The following is a 6,388-nucleotide window of genomic DNA, read 5'->3' as shown; positions in this document are numbered from 1 at the left end:
CAAAAATCACAGCTGGCATCAGGCCCTAGTGTTAGTAATGGAGATGTGTCTATCAGACAACCCCATTACTGACCTAGTAAGTGTTAAATAGTTAATTATGGATATTCATTTTATTCTTAAATCTGAGTTCTATACATCAGCCATCGTGTCTAGTTGACATGCGCTATTTGTGTGTGTATTTTTGGTTCACTACCATATGTAGAACAGGTGTGCCATACGACCGGCTATAAAAGCCCATGGTGCAGAAAGGGGGCTCTCTTGCTCTTCCCATTCCACAGAACACAGAAGAAGGATCTGTATGCTGAGGAAGCTGCTGACATGTAGGCCCGGACACGTGCTGGACAAAGATGTGATTTACCAGCCAGGATCCAAGGAAAGATGGGTGAATCTCAACAATTAAGCTAATTATGGACAAATGGACAATTACTTTATAACTAATTATTGTATGTACCTGCTGCAATCTGATTCTTTTTAATGGACAATCCAAGAATAAATCGATACTTTTTTTATAAGAATATCGTGATATTGATACTTTGAGAAGTCCTCAGTAGAAAAAATAATACAGAAATGAGTATTATTTAACACTTATGAAAAATATTCCCCACATCCTGCATTGAACTACTGTACCCAATGTATTATATATTTTAGGAGTTGGAGTCGGTCCATTTTATAGCGACTTCAACTTCGACTCCGCCTCGTACACGCGCTGCTCCGCTCCGTACGCCTCGTACACGCGCGGCTCCGCTCTGTACGGCTCATATACGCCCGGATCCGCTCCGTAGGCCTGATACACGCGCGGATCCGCTCCGTACATCTTGTACACACGCGGCTCCGCTCCGTACGCCTCGTACGCGCGCGGCTCCGCTCCGTACGCCTCGTACGCGCGCGGCTCCGCTCCGTACGCCTCGTACGCGCGCGGCTCCGCTCCGTACGCCTCGTACGCGCGCGGCTCCGCTCCGTACGCCTCGTACACGCGCGGCTCCGCTCCGTACGCCTCGTACACGCGCGGCTCCGCTCCGTACACCTCGTACACGCGCGGCTCCGCTCCGTACGCCTCGTACACACGCGGCTCTGCTCCGTACACCTCGTACACACACGGCTCTGCTACATCCACACTGTAAACCCCTCCTGACCCCACACATAAACTTCAGCTCATCCAGCACCATGACAACCAGCACAGCAGAGTCCTGCATCCACTGAGGCCCCTGATCATGTGACCCCTGACTCCTCCCCTCCTGTGACCTCATCACAGCTCCTGTGCGCACAGAGCAGCCATATATGTGGTGGCGGCTCTGCAGGTGGAGGTATGTGGAGATTCCCCATTATTCTCTATTATTTCTTCCTCTTCCTTCTATGTCGCCTCCATACTCTGCAGCGCTGTACACACATTATCACCGTCCCCATCGGGCCTCACTCTCTCCTTAGTCTTTCTTCACACGTGTTCACATTTGCCGCCTTCTCCATCTGTGTAATGATGGTTTTCATCCATTTTTAGGAATATTTAACCCCTTGGCATCGGGTGATTTAAAGATTTTGTGCTTTAGAACTGAATTCACTTTAAAATGCACTGAAAAAAGAGAAAACCCTTCATGAAATGTCCGGTGTGAATGAGCGGCGATGTTTTCCTCCCGGTCGGTGCGATACCGAAATTAAGAAGAATTTATTATTATTTATTGGTTAAAATAAAATTCTGAATTTGGGGAAGAAGGGGAAGGATTTATAATGTTTATTGTTTTTATATATATTTTTATAGATTTTCAGTTATTCCCCATTCGGCCCCTGCGCATCCCCCCTCCCACCTCCATAGTGCTATACCATCTATGGCGGCCTAGATCCAGGGGCTAGCCGGCACATTATATCCCAGGGTTACAAGCCCTAGCCCATGAGAAGCGGTCCATCCCTAATGGCCACCATCCACATAGGACTATAGTGAGGTGATTCGATGGGATCCGCCAGCAGTCTAATGTGTATGGGCGCTTTCCTATTCCTATGAAGAAGATGATGTTGGAGAGAAAAGGATCCGAAGCTTTGTATTTCCGGAGGCCGATTCTTTTGTTCTCAGGGAGATAAGCGAATGCCGGAGCAGCTCTCTCATAGAGAACACAGAAGCTCGGAGCAGAGACCAATGTTCTAGTGTATGGGGGAGTCACGGAAGATAGATTTTGGATGTATCTGATGTGTTTGGGGCCTTTATCTATTTTCCTTTGGCTGCCTTATAAAGGTAACTGAGTTATTAGACTTTAAAGCAGCCACTATTAACCCCTTGATGAAATATGAAGTACTAGGTATGTCAAATGCTAGCTCCCTGACATTCATGCAGGCTCGTAAGACAAGCCCGCGTGTTTGCCAGCAGATGATGGCTGTGATAATCAGCCATCATCTGACCCACTGTTAAATGCCGCTGTTAATCTGTGACAGTGGCATTTACAGCACGTCAACAAGGGGGCGCACTGTTCTAACTGTTCATCGGCCCTCCCCCGATGCGATCGTGTAACACCGATGGGTCGTCGTGACAGCCAAGGGTCAGCTGAAGACCCTGTGCCTGTCATGACAGTACTCTTGTGAAAGTCAACCTGTGACCTGTGCCTGCCATTGATAGGAGACTTATCATTTATGATTTTTGCTATACACAGCAATACTGTGGCATTGCTGTATATAGCTCAAGCGATCAGATGATCTCAGGGGGAATAAAACATTTTTTAAAATATTTATGTGTGTGTGTGTTCAAATCACACCCCTTTTTGCCTAATTAAAAATTAGGAAATAAAAAACAACAACACCTATTTGGTTGATATCGCTACGTTCGTAAAAATCAGATCAAGATATAAAATAAATTAATCCAATCTTGACTGAAAAAAAAACAGAAATGTAGAAATTTTTGCAAATTTATTAAAAAAGAAAAACTGAAATATCACATGGTCATAAGTATTCAAACCCTTTGCTCAGTATTGAGTAGAAGCCCCCTTTTGAGCTAGTACAGCCATGAGTCTTCTTGGGAATGTTGCAACAAGTTTTTCACACCTGGATTTGGGGATCCTCTGCCATTCTTCCTTGCAGATCCTCCCCAGTCTCGTCAGGTTGGATGGTGAACGTTGGTCGACAGCCATTTTCAGATCTCTCCAGAGATGCTCAATTGGGTTTAGGTCAGGGCTCTGGCTGGGCCAGTCAGGAATGGTCACAGAATTGTTCTGAAGCCACTCCTTTGTTATTTTAGCTGTGTGCTTAGGGTCATTGTCTTGTTTGGAAGGTTAACCTTCGGCCAAGTCTGAGGTCCATAGCACTCTGGAAGAGGTTTTCATCCAGGATATCTCTGTACTTGGCCGCACTCATATTTCCTTCAATTGCAACCATTCGCCCTGTCCCTGCAGCTGAAAAACAATCTCATAGCATGATGCTGCCACAACCATGTTTCGCTGTTGGAATAGTATTGGACAGTGATGAGCAGTGCCTGGTGTTCTCCACACATACCGCTTAGAATTATCACAAAAAAAGTTCTATCTTCGTCTCATCAGACCAGAGAATCTTATTTCTCATAGTTTGGGAGTCCGTCATATGTTTTTGAGCAAACTCTATGCAGGCTTTCATAAGTCTTGCACCGAGGAGAGGCTTCCGTTGGACCACTCTGCCATAAAGGCCCGACTGGTGGAGGGCTTCAGTGATAGTTGACTTTGTGGAACTTTCTCCTATCTCCATACAGCATCTCTGGAGCTGGCTCTTTTCCCACGATTGCTCAGCTTCGCTGGACGGCCAGGTCTAGGAAGACTTTTGGTGGTCCCAAACTTCTTCCATTTAAGGATTATGGAGGCCACTGTGCTATTAGTAACCTTGAGTAATGCAGAAATTGTTTTGTAACCTTGGCCAGATCTGTGCCTTGCCACAATTCTGTCTCTGAGCTCCTTGAGCAGTTCCTTTGAGCTCATGATTCTCATTTGATCTGACATGCACTGTGAGCTGTGAGGTCTTATATAGACAGGTGTGTGCCTTTCCAAATCAAGTCCTATCAGTTTAATTAAACACAGCTGGACTCCAATGAAGTAGTAGAACCATCTCAAGGAGGATCACAAGGAAATGGACAGCATGTGACTTAAATATGAGTGTCTGAGCAAAGGGTCTGAATACTTATGACCATGTGATATTTCAGTTTTTCTTTTATAATTTGCAAAAAATTCTACATTTCTGTTTTCTTTCAGTCAAGATGGGGTGCTGAGTGGACTTTAACCCCTTAAGCCCCGCGGGTGGTTTGCACGTTAATGACCGGGCCAATTTTTACAATTCTGACCACTGTCACTTTATGAGGTAATTACTCTGGAACACTTCAACGGATCCCCCTGATTCTGAGATTGTTTTTTCGTGACATATTGTACTTCATGATTGTGGAAAAATTTCTTCGATATCACTTGCGTTTATTTGTGAAAAAAACAGAAATTTGGCGAAAATTTTGAAAATTTTGCAATTTTCAAAATTTGAATTTTTAAGCCCTGAAATCAGAGCGATATGTCACACAAAAGAGTTAATAAATAACATTTCCCACATGTCTACTTTACATCAGCACAATTTTGGAACCAAAATTTTTTTTTGTTAGGGAGCTATAAGGGTTAAAAGTTGACCAGCGATTTCTCATTTTTTCAACAAAATTTACAAAACCATTTTTTTTAGGGACCACATCACATTTGAAGTCACTTTGAGAGGTCTTTATGACAGAAAATACCCAAAAGTGACACCATTCTAAAAACTGCACCCCTCAAGGTGCTCAAAACCACATTCAAGAACTTTATTAACCCTTCAGGTGCTTCACAGGAATTTTTTGAATGTGGAAGAAAAAAATGAACATTTAACTTTTTTCACAAAAATGTTACTTTAGACCCAATTCTTTTTATTTTCACAGGGGTAACAAGAAAAAATGGACCGCAAAATTTGTTGTGCAATTTCCCCTGGGCACGCAGATACCCAATATTTGGGGAAAAAACACTGTTTGGGCGCACTGTAGGGCTCGGAAGGGAAGGAGCGCCATTTGACTTTTTGATTGTAAAATTTGCTTAAATAATTAGCGGACACCATGTTGCGTTTAGAGAGCCCCTGTGTGCCCAAACATTGGAGCTCCCCCACAAGTGACCCCATTTTGGAAACTAGACCCCCCAAGGCACCTATCTAGATGCATAGTGAGCACTTGCAACCCCCAGGTGCTTCACAAATTGATTCGTAAAAATGAAAAAGTGAAAAAAAAAACACTTTTTCATTGTTACGAATCAATTTGTGAAGCACCTAGGGGTTCCAAGTGCTCACTATGCATCTAGATAGGTGCCTTGGGGGGTCTAGTTTCCAAAATGGGGACACTTGTGGGGGAGCTCCAATGTTTGGGCACACAGGGACTCTCTAAACGCAACATGGTATCCGCTAACAAATTGAATGGAAAATCGGCTCAAATTGTTAGCGGACACCACATTGCGTTTGGAGAGCCCCTCTGTGCCCAAACTTTGGAGCTCCCCCACAAGTGACCCCATTTTGGAAACTAGACCCCCCAAGGCACCTTTCTAGATGCATAGTGAGCACTTGGAACCCCCAGGTGCTTCACAAATTGATTCGTAATAATGAAAAAGTGAAAAAAAAAAACACTTTTTCATTTTTACGAATCAATTTGTGAAGCACCTAGGGGTTCCAAGTGCTCACTATGCATCTAGATAGGTGCCTTGGGGGGTCTAGTTTCCAAAATGGGGTCACTTGTGGGGGAGCTCCAATGTTTGGGCACACAGGGACTCTCTAAATGCAACATGGTATCCGCTAACAAATTGAATGGAAAATCGGCTCAAATTGTTAGCGGACACCACATTGCGTTTGGAGAGCCCCTCTGTGCCCAAACTTTGGAGCTCCCCCACAAGTGACCCCATTTTGGAAACTAGACCCCCCAAGACACCTTTCTAGATGCATAGTGAGCACTTGGAACCCCCAGGTGCTTCACAAATTGATTCGTAATAATGAAAAAGTGAAAAAAAAAACACTTTTTCATTTTTACGAATCAATTTGTGAATCACCTAGGGGTTCCAAGTGCTCACTATGCATCTAGATAGGTGCCTTGGGGGGTCTAGTTTCCAAAATGGGGTCACTTGTGGGGGAGTTCCAATGTTTGGGCACACAGGGACTCTTTAAATGCAACATGGTATCCGCTAACAAATTGAATGGAAAATCGGCTCAAATTGTTAGCTGACACCACATTGCGTTTGGAGACCCCCTCTGTGCCCAAACTTTGGAGCTCCCCCACAAGTGACCCCATTTTGGAAACTAGACCCACCAAGGCACCTTTCTAGATGCATAGTGAGCACTTGGAACCCCCAGGTGCTTCACAAATTGATTCGTAATAATGAAAAAGTGAAAAAAAAAAACACTTTTTCAT

Source organism: Phyllobates terribilis, unplaced genomic scaffold (genome assembly GCF_046119375.1).
Source record: "Phyllobates terribilis strain yellow unplaced genomic scaffold, ASM4611937v1 Scaffold_5__5_contigs__length_657084704, whole genome shotgun sequence".
NCBI classification, from domain to species: Eukaryota; Metazoa; Chordata; class Amphibia; order Anura; family Dendrobatidae; genus Phyllobates; species Phyllobates terribilis.
The sequence above is the reverse complement of the archived record's forward strand: the minus strand, read 5'-3'. Positions refer to the sequence as shown.